Source organism: Rattus norvegicus, chromosome 4 (assembly GCF_021556685.1).
Source record: "Rattus norvegicus strain SHRSP/BbbUtx chromosome 4, alternate assembly SHRSP_T2T, whole genome shotgun sequence".
Lineage (NCBI taxonomy): Eukaryota > Metazoa > Chordata > Mammalia > Rodentia > Muridae > Rattus > Rattus norvegicus.
The window spans coordinates 183,053,158-183,066,877 of record NC_141537.1 but is presented as its reverse complement, the minus strand read 5'-3'; the positions used below and the strand labels follow the sequence as shown (position 1 = coordinate 183,066,877).

The 13,720-nt window shown below is 45.3% G+C and overlaps 1 protein-coding gene across 1 annotated transcript in view; it reads right to left on the bottom strand.

Annotated features, from left to right (window-relative positions):
* Positions 1–10,874, bottom strand: part of Far2 (fatty acyl CoA reductase 2) — a 114,052-nt gene extending 103,178 nt beyond the window's left edge. Inside the window, 1 exon segment of the mRNA NM_001427803.2 lies at positions 10,680–10,874. The gene's annotated coding sequence lies outside the window, so the exon portion shown is untranslated.
* Between the last annotated feature and the right edge of the window lie 2,846 nt (positions 10,875–13,720).

The following is a 13,720-nucleotide window of genomic DNA, read 5'->3' as shown; positions in this document are numbered from 1 at the left end:
ATAAGGGAAATGCAAATCAAAACAACCCTGAGATTTCACCTCACACCAGTGCGATTGGCTAAGATCAAAAACTCAGGTGACAGCAGATGCTGGCGAGGATGTGGAGAAAGAGGAACACTCCTCCATTGTTGGTGGGATTGCAGACTGGTAAAACCATTCTGGAAATCAGTCTGGAGGTTCCTCAGAAAATTGGACATTGAACTGCCTGAGGATCCAGCTATACCTCTCTTGGGCATATACCCAAAAGATGCCTCAACATATAAAAGAGACACGTGCTCCACTATGTTCATCGCAGCCTTATTTATAATAGCCAGAAACTGGAAAGAACCCAGATGCCCTTCAACAGAGGAATGGATACAGAAAATGTGGTACATCTACACAATGGAATATTACTCAGCTATCAAAAACAACGAGTTTATGAAATTCGTAGGCAAATGGTTGGAACTGGAAAATATCATCCTGAGTGAGCTAACCCAATCACAGAAAGACATACATGGTATGCACTCATTGATAAGTGGCTATTAGCCCAAATGCTTGAATTACCCTAGATCCCTAGAACAAATGAAACTCAAGGCGGATGATCAAAATGTGAATGCTTCACTCCTTCTTTAAATGAGGAAAAAGAATACCCTTGGCAGGGAAGGGAGAGGCAAAGATTAAAACAGAGACTGAAGGAACACCCATTCAGAGCCTGCCCCACATGTGGCCCATACATATACAGCCACCCAATTAGACAAGATGGATGAAGCAAAGAAGTGCAGACCGACAGGAGCCGGATGTAGATCGCTCCTGAGAGACACAGCCAGAATACAGCAAATACAGAGGCGAATGCCAGCAGCAAACCACTGAACTGAGAATAGGTCCCCTATTGAAGGAATCAGAGAAAGAACTGGAAGAGCTTGAAGGGGCTCGAGACCCCAAAAGTACAACAATGCCAAGCAACCAGAGCTTCCAGGGACTAAGCCACTACCTAAAGACTATACATGGACTGACCCTGGACTCTGACCCCATAGGTAGCAATGAATATCCTAGTAAGAGCACCAGTGGAAGGGGAAGCCCTGGGTCCTGCTAAGACTGAACCCCCAGTGAACTAGTCTATGGGGGGAGGGCGGCAATGGGGGGAGGGTTGGGAGGGGAACACCCATAAGGAAGGGGAGGGGGGAGGGGGATGTTTGCCCGGAAACCGGGAAAGGGAATAACACTCGAAATGTATATAAGAAATACTCAAGTTAATAAAAACCCCCCCCCCAAAAAAAGAAAAACCAAGACCTAAATTTATCCAAAGCACAATCCTGTGATCTTAAAAATGCCCAATAGCACTTGTATAGCCACTGCCTCTAATAGGGCTGGAACAAAATAGCAGAAGAGAAAGCAAGAAGTGGCATAATTCCACTAAGGAGAGAGTTCGACAAGCATGAGTTGCTGGTAAAACAACAGCAGCAGCAACAACAGTAACAACAGCAGCCACAGCAGCAATAACAGTAACAGCAGTAGTAATAACAACAGCAACAGCAACAACAGCAAAACAACAGCAACAACAGCAGCAATGACAGTAACAACAGCAACAGCATCATCATCATCATCATCAACAACAACAGCAACAGCAGTAGTAATAACAACAGCAACAACAGCATCAATAACAGTAGCAATGACAGCAACAACAAAAACAGCAAAACAGCAGCAGCAATAACAACAGCAACAACAAAAACAGCAAAACACCAGCAACAACAGCATCAATAATAGCAGCAATGACAGCAACAACAGCAAAGCAACAACAGCATTAACAACAGCAACAACAGCAGCAACAACAGCATCAATAACAGCAGCAATGACAGCAACAACAGAAATAGCAACAACAGCAACAACAACAGCAGCAACAGCAATAACAACAGCAACAGCAGTAGTAATACCAGCAGCAGCAGCAACAGCAATAGCAACAACAACAGCAACAATAGTAACAGCAGAAATATCAACAGCAACAACAGCAACAGTAACAACAGCATCAACAACAGCAGCAACAACAACAGCAACAACAGCAGCAGCAGCAGCAAAGCAATAGCAACCATAGCAACAGCAACAACAACAGCAATAGCAACAGCAGCAACAGCAGTAACAGAAACAGCAACAACAGCAGCAGCAACAGCAACAACAGCAACATCAGCAATGGCAGCAAAAGCAGCAGCAACAGCAAAGGTACCCATTTCTGTTGAGGGGAATTAATACATTTAAGCCACCAGGTTTTCTTGACTGTATTGTCATGGGTTGATGGCTTTACTTTCCCTCAAGCACATAAGTAGTTTTAAGTACATTGAAGCCAGACACATAATTTAACGATCTTCCTCGTTTCCAAGCATCCTGACCTCAATACACCTGGTCTTGTGCTGACTTTTGTGGAGTGTGCCCTCTCATGAACCATGTATCATTAAGGAAGATGACCTAGAATTCAGGACATTTCTACAATGGCTTTGTCTGGTCCTTTGGCTCTCAAGAGTATTTGCTTTGCCACCTGCGGTTGTCCTGTTTTTCTCCAGTGAAGTTACTGGCCTAACAATGGCTCTACTGAGGATAAGTAGATATTTTTTGCTTTCCCACAACAAATCCCCAGGAATTCCTTGCCAGCTCTTCCCATCTTCAGGACTTTGCTGTACGATATTAGAGACCATCTCTGGAGAAGTCAGGGAAGTTAAAATGTCATAAAAACAGAACAGTGTCCTTCATGAGAGACAGGACCACATTTATCTGTGAGAACAAGGACAGATGTTTAGAATGTAGTTAGGGATTGTTCTGGTTTAGTAAAGTGGCGGCGGTGGATTCTCCTCCCAGATCCAAGACTTCAGTAGTTCTGAGTAGTTGGCTAGGTTTCCAGTACCAAGCATGAGTACCCTCTTGAAAAGCAGATCTTAAAATAAATTAAAGAGATATCAGTTTCCACTAATGTATTATGTATATTAATGTATATTGCATGGTGTCTTTTTGCACCATGAAATCTAGTCCTCGGGAAAGAGGCTTCCAGTCAGGTCCAGCTCACTGAGATTGTGTCTCCTAGAAATGTCAGAAGCTCATACCTATAAACTCTCACCAACATGACTTGACTCTCTAAACATGAACTAAGCACTGAGGTCACCCTTAGATATGTTAATAGTGGAAGATCATGAGAACTCAAAATAACTACAGGCAACTAAGGCGTGCTGAGAATGGGAGAATACCCCAAGGAAGTTTTGGCTAACCAAAACCAAATGCTCACCCCTGAAAAGATATATAAAAGTAATATTATATAGACTGAGCAGGTTGAATTCATGCATTTAGGACAGAGAGAGAGAGAGAGAGAGAGAGAGAGAGAGAGAGAGAGAGAGAGAGAGAGAACAAGAATATGCAACAACAATTAATGAAAACAGGTGATAATTTTGAGAAAAAATAAAAAATGGCATATGGGAGGGTTTGGAGGGAGGAAAGGGAAGAAATTATATAATCTCAAAATTATATTTATTTAACCAATGTATATAATATACAATTATATGATATGTATATAAAATATAATCTCAAAAATGAAAAAGTTGAAAGAATAATATAATAAAACTTATTTCTGAAAAAAAAAAAACAAAAAACTAAAACATTAAGTCCAAAAGCCATAAGGGACCCATTGTATGGCTTGAAAATAGTTTTGCTCTACTAAGGTTAAGGGTAAAAGATCTAGTAGGACCTTCCGTAAACCATGACTGAAACTGTACTGCTGTGACCCTCCATGCCTGACAATTATGGCAGGACTAGTTTGTTCATTACTTAGTTACCTTGTTGGCTGCACAAAGAACTATGTTACCTTTTTTTGCTCTGGTTCAGGTGCAGAATTATAACTGCCCTGGTAGGGAGCGGATATCCTAAGCAGACATTGGTGCCTCTCCCTTTGGCTATCAGACTATAGGAACAATGGTCTCCAAGAAATTGGAATTTCCCTAGGAATCTCATGCTGGGTGAAGGAAAGGCTGAAGTCTGGTTCCAGCCAGAAGAGGAACTTGACTCCCAAGAAAAGACTTCCCAGGGTTTCTTTAACTTGTCAGACCATCACCTTCTGGGAGAGACTGGAGCTGGGACAATGAGGATGGGTGGGGCCCATCTTTGTTGCTGCCCTCTTAGCTACACTTCCTATCTTCCGTTTTAAACCTAAGCTTCAAGCCAGGGACTTAGAGGCACTTCTTAACTTCCCTTGTTTCTCTTCCTAGCTCAGCCACATTGAACACATTTTATTTCTCCATTTTTCACTACTGTCTCTTTTGTGGGCATATTGAAGATGGGTGGCCAAGCCTCTCTTGTTAGAACACAAGGACCTGTGCTTTGATCCTCTCAACTCTAGGAACAAAGTGAAGTGGGACAAGTATGGGGGAAAGACCGCATCTGAAACTGACTTCCGGTTTAAAGCCCGTCTCTCTTCTTTGGTAGAGTGTTGTAATGGGTGCAGAACGACAGCCTGGTTTCCAGGTGAATGCGTCCCACAAAGCCTGCTGGCTAGGCAGAGTTTGTGGTAGCCACCAGCTGTCTAAGCACTAAGCTTGAGAACTTTACTTTCTGATCTTACATGCTATTATGTGACCTTGGCTCTCAAAGTTCCTTGCCCAAGTTATGTTGGCTACTTTGTAATCCTTCCACTCGCTCCACCAGAAACATTTTTCTGTCATCCCCAAATTACTACTCTTAACACGGAAAAATGTAACTAAGAAGAGACTTTACCCATTGCTGGAATGAAAGTCTAGAAAGAGTACTCCTGGGAAATCTATGCTCAAAGGAAGGACTTCAGCAACATTGTCAGTATTGGCTTCCTCCATCACCTGAGGTTGTAACTATATTTATCCAATGTTGTCCCATCCCCTCAGTGGGGCAGGGAGTGATATCTAACCTGGGGCCTCACACAAACTAGGCAAGTGTTCTACCATTGAGCTGAGTGGCATCCCTAGCCTGTATCACATTTGTCATGGGTGGATTTAAGTGTTTGAGTAGCTTAAAAGCTGTCTCCTCAGGTTGATGGGTTCTTCACAAGGCACACGGCCGTTAATTACACTGGTCATCCATAGAGAATGGCTGGCTGAGGAGCCAAATTAGGAAGTCAATTTACCTACCTGGCTTTCTACCTCTTGATGCACAAAACAAATGGATACAAAGTGGCTGGCATTAAACTCACCTGGCCAGCCAGTGTAGGAGCTGAGGGGCTGGAAGTGAATCTCTTAGGCTTTGGCAGTCATATTTACTAGCTGTAACTCTAGAGAAGCCATGGATAGTTTAAGGTTAGGGTGAGATAGTTTCTCCTAAAACCTTATAGACACCAACAGCTAAACATCATGTAATTTAGCTATGTCACAGAATAGTGCTCTTGATTATTTTTAACTTCCAAAAAATGTAAGAACCATTTCCAGTTTGAAAGATATACAAAGCCAGAAGCCAAATTTGTCCCCCAGGCCATCATTGGCTAGTACTTGGGACTGAATTTCGAGCAGAAGAAAGCAGAGGATCTGATTCTGCACAGACCTCTGAAGAACTGTCACCCCTGCAAGGTTCTGCCGCCACACACTGCACGTCTACCTGCATCCACCATCAGTACAACAAGGAAAGGATGTATAAGGCTCAAAAACCACTGTTGCCTAAATGCCCACACCATGTCAATCTGGCAGATTTTAAGTCTGAGGTGATGGCCCGGAAGATGAAAATATGAATAAGAGAAACGAAGGCTCTGCCTGAGAACTTTCCTCCACTCCTAAAACCCTCACCTACCATTACCAACTCACTGAACCTCAGCAAGGCCTGGCAGAGCCTCATCAGGAAAAGCTGATTCTGAAAACAAACAAGAAGAACACAGTTTCCTTTCAACCAGGCTGCAGGTACTGCTCATGGATGTGGAAGCGTTTTCATTTCCATTTCGCCGAGCAGATCCAGCGCCTCTGCTTTGCGGAAAGAAGACACCTTGAAGGGGGGAGAGCAGCTAACAGTTAACAGAGAGCGCTGGATGTTAAAGGCTAAGTCTGCTAATATAGGACAGTGCTTCCCACAGGGTTTCCAACACAGTGATTTATCAAATGCTGACTCTGTTAGATGTTCCACCAGAGACGTTTGAAGGTCATAGGTTTAGGAAATGTCACAGGAGACATGTTTCATCTTTGATGACTCTCAGTCTTCATTAGTATTTTGTGGGCTCTGAGGATTCCTGTAATAAAACTGCTTAACTGGGTTAAGTTAAGCATTTTTCAGAGTTATATGATCATCAAAGCTTTTTCTTTTGTCCCTTCCCTTCACTTAACTGCTAATATTCCAAGAAACTACTGTCCCACAAATGACTGTCTGGGGTGCATGGCCCCTGAGAGTAAGGAGGAGAAGAGATTGGAGAGAGGGAGTGAGCTGCATTTTAGAACAAACCCTTTGATGAGGCTCAGTCCTGTCTTCCCTAGTTTTTGCCATTTTAGGAAATTATACCACATCCCATCTAAGCTCAACGAGAAAAATAGAAGCTATATCTGTCATGGTGATAACCTTTAAAAAAGATAAAAATGCAAGTGTGGATTTAAAAATAATTTAGACAGCAGAAGAGCCTGAAATATAAACTTTTCCTTTTTCCTTTCTTATCCCCTATCGGCTCAGTCAGAATCCCTTCAGCACTGCTTTTCTTTTCTTTTCTTCTTATTCTGGGTTCTGTAAGTGAAGGGGCAGCAGGCCCATTGCTGTGGATTTAAGCAATCAGCAGTGCTGGAGAGAAGGTTCAGTCGAGGTGTAAGGACTGGTCTTGCAAAGTTTGGGCCTCAGCGCCCATACAGGGCAACTCAATCACCGGCAATCCCAGCTCTGCAGCATCTCACACTCTGGCTTCCACTGACACTACACCACTATCTATACCTCACACTCTCACACACAATTAAAGACAAAATCCACAAATAAAAATCTTTTAAAAACTCAGCACTCTCTGCAGAAGCGAATATCCCAAGCTTCTTCCAGCCGTCTCCCCTCCCTATTGAGTCCACTAACCCTGGGCCCCATCAGACTTGTAAATGGTACTCAAGGCTCAGCAAGTCCTTGCTATGTCTGTCTTTTTCTCACAGCACTTCTGCCCTGAATTCTCTGTGATTCTAATCCTTCGTTCCTCCAGTCCCCTCTCCTTATTGGCTTTGTACAGATTTACTTATTTAAAATATAGATTAGCAGAGCCTCTGGCTGAAAAGCCTTCAATGGTCTCCACTAAAGCAGACCCAAAGCTTAAGGAAGCTCTGTGGAAGAAAGGGAAGAGTCCCACATCAGAGAGAAGGGAGGCATTTCCTCAGCTCCTCCTTAGTGAGCACTAGAGTTAGAGGACGACTTGGTAAGGGATGAGCAGGGCCACGTTCACAATTATCCGATTAAAGTGAGCTTTATTTAGCACTGGCCAGGAAGAGGAACACTGGAGAGGTCCATACCTGGGATTCCCAGAAAATGGCCTTGATTTTAGATCAGTTGGGTGCTCAGAAAGGCAGACACCACAAGGCTATTGTATTTCCTGCCTTCTTCCAGTCAGGGGTAAGCATGTACTCTGACATACCTGCTGCCTGTGCATCTGCATGTGATCAAACACATCCTGAACAGTTGAGGCAACCAACTTTGTTTATTGAAGTACAAGCACATGACTTGCTATCTCACAAGCATCACAGGCCCTCAGTATTACAGGAAGTTATCTGTTCTTGGGCAAATGACAGGGTAACATTAATTCTTACAGGGAACTAGCTCCAATTAGCGTCGATGTGACGAAACCCCACTACTCAGTAAGCTCTAGAATGGGCTGCCAATTTGCTGTCAGGGAATAATGAGAACCCAGTGTGAAATGATGACGTAAAGCCTCTCACCAAGATCGCAGTGACGGCTCCGAGGTTAGCTCGTCATGTTTCCTGCTGTTCATAGACATCTAGAAAGTTACTTGAGATTGTTGATGTGAGGCCCAGCTCAATTCTTGAGTCTTTGTTTTGCAAAGCTGGTCCCATGAGGACTGAATGTGTGAAATGTATCCAGATGCTGGATGTTTGCATATCAGAAAGCTGTGGCCCTTCTGAAAGTGTGCTTCACATTCCATATATTTTACCAGATACTCAGAATGGGCACCACCAGAGTGCATGCTCACTAGTAGTAAATGTTTGCACAGAGCCCCAGCATCGGGGTACACTGGCAGGAGCAAGCAGTCTGGTGGTCTCTGGTATGGTCGTCCTCTTGCAATGTTACTTGCCAAACCTTTTGGGCCTGGGGATGTAGCTCAGCTAAGAGCGAGCTTGCCTAGTCCACAGAAACCCCGAGTTCACACACAGCACTGCATAAACTGGGCATGGTGATGCATGCCGTTAATGTCAGCACTCCAGAAGTAGGAGCAAGAAAGCTATGCATGTTCAAGGTCATTCTCAGCTACATAGCAAGTTCAAGGCCAGCCTGGACTACATGAGACCCTATCGAAAATGAATGAATGAATGAATGAATGAATGAAGTGAAACACGAATTCTTATGGCAGACCAAATGCTGGCAGAAGGAAGTATAACATGGATCATCAAGAGCATAGAAGGAAATTGACATGGTCAGGGTATCTGTATTCTTTTTATTTTTAAAAACTACTTCATTTTCATTTATTTAAATTCTCTTATGTGCGTGAGTATGTTGCCTGCATGCATGTATGTATACTGGCGATAATACAGGGCAGAGGAGGGCATATCCCAGAACTGGAGTTTTGTGGGTGTCACCACATAAGTGCTAGGAACTGAAAACACAGGTCCTGTGCCACAGCAGTGCGGTGGTTTGAGTAAGAATGGCTCTCAGAGACTCATATTTGAATGCTTAGGGAGTGGGATTGGGAGGTACGGCCTTGGAGGAAGTATATTCCTTAGGGTGAGCTTTGGGTTTCAAATGCTCAAGCCAGTCTCGGTCTCACTCTCTTCCTACTGCCAGCTTTCAAACTCCTGGTTCCTTCTCCAGCACTGTGTCTACCTGCACACTGCCATTTTCCTGCCATGACCATAATGGATGAAACCTCTGAACCTATTAAGCCAGCCCCAATTAAATGTTTTCCTTTATAGGAGATGCTGTGGTCATGTGTCTCTTCATAGCAACAGTAACCCTAAGACAAGCATCAAATGCTCCTAACCCTGGAACCATCTCTGCGGTCCCCAAGATGTCTATAGTCTTGATAAACCAAAGTGATACACGCAGACAAGCTATTGGCTCCTCAGCCCCTCTAAAGCAGTCCCTCTTCAGAAACTGAGTCACGTTTTGATTCCTTGGGGGAGTTTACTGACACTTATTGCCCCCCTCCATACTGCCCACCCCCAGGGTGTTGATGCTGACCAGCACACCATGGACTACTTCTTTCTGACAATTGCAACTTAATATTACCATTTGGAGTGTGTGTGTGTGTGTGTGTGTGTGTGTGTGTGTGTGTGTGTGTGTGTGTCCCTTAAGATAGGAGTGAAAGATGCCCTTAGAATAAGGGAAATTAAGAGTAAGGCAAAGACACAGGTCTTCAGAAACACTATGAATGAAATCACTGTCCTTGAAATTTGGCCAGGAGAACCGTCTTGGTTCTTTCTAGGCACCTCCAAAGCCCAAGACGTGAAGTTTGCTGAAATGAGTACCTTTGCCGTTTGTAAGCTGCCTTAAATTTTATTTAATTTCTTTGCCCTATTTTACCACTTAGAGTAACTATGGCCCCGAGTCAAATCTCCAGATCGCATAAATGGAGATGCAGAGAGACAAACTGTGGAGCTACTGGCCGAGTCTTACCGTTTCCATGTGCAATGTCAAACTCTGGGTATGGCCTCAAACAAGCAGAAACGCACAACCCTATTGAATTTCCTGCTCACTTGGTTCCTTGCTCACAAACAGTGGAGCACTTGGCGCGATTCAAAGGGTAGCCAGAGTCTTGCAGATGAAGAGATAATAATCACAATAGCTAAACCGTGGGGGTAAGTAATGTATGGAAGACAAAAAAAAATTGTTCACAATCTTACCCCAAAAGGAGACAGGAAGGAGACTGGGGTCAGGAGCCTGGCACGGGGAAGGCATTCTTAGGTTGGGCATATACTGTATTGACTGCAATTGCTTGGGGGTAATGTCACCGGCTGGGGGTGTGTGAGCGGCCTTCCTTAACCCACTTGTCCCAGCTGGAGGTCCTGCCACCTGCCACCTTGTTCTCTCCATGGTGCCCAAGTCACTGGGTGAAGTCAGAAACTTCTGACCAGGGACAGACCTATTTGGTCACCGAAGCCCATTTCAGCCTGGGGACTGTGACCCTGAAGAATCAGAACCGTGTGAGGGTCTGAATGCTCACAGCCTGGGGTGGGCCAGGGGTAAGGGAGGACATGAAAAGGGACCATGGCGCGTGTGGCCTGGAAATATATGCTGTCTCTAGGAGTAGTCACTGGACCAGGAAGGTTGGGTGGGACCAGTCAGACGCCGCTGTCCCTTAGTCCCCAGTCACTACTGAGAGGTCCTCATGTTCACCTTGCTCAGCCCTTCCCGGTGGTTTTCCAACGGCTGTGCATCTCACCTGGCAGACTCCGAGATACCTAGAGCCTACAGTACCCTGGAGGACTGTGAGTGGCCACCGCTTCTCTTTTGGGCGTCCGCCAGTCTTGCAACCACAGTCCGCAGGTCCCCCAGCCCAACCTCCTGCCCTCCCCGACCGCTCTTCGTTGTGGTACCTGGTGCTTCAGTGCGGGTGACTTGCGGGTTGGTGATCACGGCCCTCCCGGAGATGATGGAGGCTCTTGAGCTAGCGTGTTCAGAACCGCGCCTCTGCTCTCCCGGCTCCCAAACGTGACTCTATATATCCGGCTCAGAGACTGGGTGTGGGGCGGGAGGAGCACACCCTCCCGCCGACCTTCCTGGTCGCTGCTGGGCGCCCAGCGGAGGCCTCTGCCGGGGGAGGGAGAAGTGCGGGGGAGGGGGGTTCCGGGCGCACAGGCCCCAAGGATGGCATCCCCTGGGCTTCGGATGGGTTTCCCCTTGGTGTGTGCATTGTTGGGTGAGGGGAAAGTTAGCTGGGATGGCGCCCTGTCTGGAAAAGCAAAGAAAGGAGGGGTGTAGGAGGTGGAGGGGAGTCTGATTTGATTCATTGCACGAGCGATCACTTCCTATCTCACTGGCAAAATGCACTCCAGATCCTATTTATCCAGCTCTTCCGCACCACACACCAGGTGAATGGAGGCTGCCGAGGAGCCCTGCAGGGATCGGCCAGTTCAAGAGCTTTTAAACAGCCAAGCGGTGGCAGGTGTGTGTGTGTGTGTGCGCGCGTGTGTGTGGCGGGTGGAGTGGGGTGGGGTGGGGGAGACAGGCAAGAGGGAGGTTTGGGGTTCGGAGAGCAGAAACCTGATTCTTGCTATTTGGTGGGCAGGAACCATGGATGGTAGGCTGTGGGAGAAACAGGCACAGGCAGTCTCTGGGACTTCCCCCAGAAAATGCTTTCTTTCTTCTCTCAGTAGCTTTAACAATTTTATTTTATTTATATCCAGTTATTGATAAATTTTAGACAGACACCCCGAAGCTGTTCAGGAAGTCAGAGTGATGGACAGGCAAGAGAGCAGAATTTCCTCCTCAACCAGAAAGAGAGGAAAAATGACCAATGCCCACCCCAGTTCTCTGCACAATGTGCAAAGTAGTCTTCGGAATTTACAGTCAGTTAAGGAAAATAGGAAGGAATATAGTCCCCACATTACTCTAATCCTCATTATGACAGGTGGCATGCACTTAAAGACGCCAACTTTGAATCATGAAAAGTTGAAATTAATGAAACAAGCAACTCCATCCATTAAAAAAGTTCACACTTCTCTTGAATTCAGTGCTTCTGGACACCATTTAATTACGAATGTTAAGGGAAGTGTAGCCCAGAGATAGTGGCAGTTTTGCATAGGTAGCTGTGTAAAAGCAAGAGAAATGAACTGGACCAGACAAACATGCAGTTAAGCACGCGCGCGCGCGCGCGCGCGCGCGCGCGCACACACACACACACACACACACACACACACACACACACACACACACAGAGGCACTCATGCATGCACGTACACATCCCTCACTTAAGAACATATTGGAATGTGTCTTCAGACCCAAATTCTGTGAGTGTACTTGAAATGATCCAGGAAAACGATGTGGATCACAAAGTGTGGAAATCTGTCACTTGCAACGCAGCTCTTCCGTATGCTGGGCCAGGAGGGTGGCAAGTTCAAGGACTCCCTGGGCTACCCGGAGAGTTCAAGGGCAGCCTGGTTAAAAATGTGAAGATCCCATCTTAAAAATTAAGAAAAGAACTGAGAATGTTTTGGAAGATGAGGCCCTTGCCGACCACAATGAGGCCCCAGACTCAACCCTGAGTGTTGTAAAATACATACAAAATGCAAAAATCCCCAGTCACATAGCTAAAACACAAGGGTCACAATTTCTTTTGGAAAGAAATTTAGCAACACATTTCCTCTTTTATTTTTTTTGAAACCCTTTGATAAAAGATTCCTATTTATTAGGACACATCCAAAAGAATGCACGAAATGAGAAATATATGGAGAGTTAATTGCTAGTTACGGTTGTTTGTAAAGTAGGAAGTTAAGAGGCTCACTTTCTGAGGAGTACCCCATAGGTGAATACAACATTATTAATTTAAATATCATCATGTGAACGTCATTCATGTATACGGTGGGTTAGTCTGCAAGAACCACTTCTGCAATGTATGGAAGCTGGGAGGCTTACGACAGAGAAAGCATCCTTTTGTCACTTTGTAGGCTCCAAGGCTAAGGTCAGATGTCTGCAGGGTTGACTCCTTATTGGGTGTGAAGGAGAGATTTCTTGAGTACTTCTGGTAGTCTCCTGGCAATCTCTGGTAGTATTGGGGTGCAGAAATATAAAGCCATGTGTTAGGATTCTCTGGAACAGAGCAGAGAGGGAGAGGGAGAAAGAGAGAGAGAGAGAGAGAGAGAGAGAGAGAGAGAGAGAGAGAGAGAGAGAGAGGGAAAGGAGGCATTCAAATAGAGACACAGACACAGTGTATTAGAGTAGCTTACAGGATATGGTCTGGCTAGGCTAATAATGGCTATCTCCTGATGGAAGGGCCAAAAGTCTGGTTCAGCCCATGAAGCTGGATGTCTCAGCAGTGTCAATCTGGTTCTAGAATCCCAAGGATTCCTGGGGCGCTGCTGTTTTTAAGTCTATGTTGTAATCCTGAAGAAGTAGGTGAAGGAATACCAGTGAAGGAATGCCCTAGCCTCAAGATAGATGAGCTTGCCAGCAAGAGGGCAAGCAGGAAAAGGCAAAAATGCTTTCTTCTTTTATGCCTTTTATGTGAGTCGACAGTAGAAGGTTTGGGGTGGGTCTTCCCAGCTCAAATGATCCAACCAAGACCAATCCCTCACAAGTGTGCCCAGCTACATGAATTTTGGATTATTCCAGAAGTAATCTAGTTGACACCAAACCTGGCCGCCATAGCCAGTCTATATGTCTTCATGTGTCACTTTCTGTGTGCCCCGGTCTGCATCCCCACTTCCCTTATAGGTCATGATGAATTACATCTCACCCCAGTGTCTTCATTTAATTTAAGTGACGTCATCTGCAACAAGCTTGTTGTAAAGAAGGCCATGTTTTGGAGTGCTGGGGGTGGGTAAGGCTTCAATATGTTACCTGAGAAGGATGTAAACACATTCCAGCTGGTGGGCAGAATGGAGGCATAAGAAAAAGCATATGGTCTCGCGATGCAAGG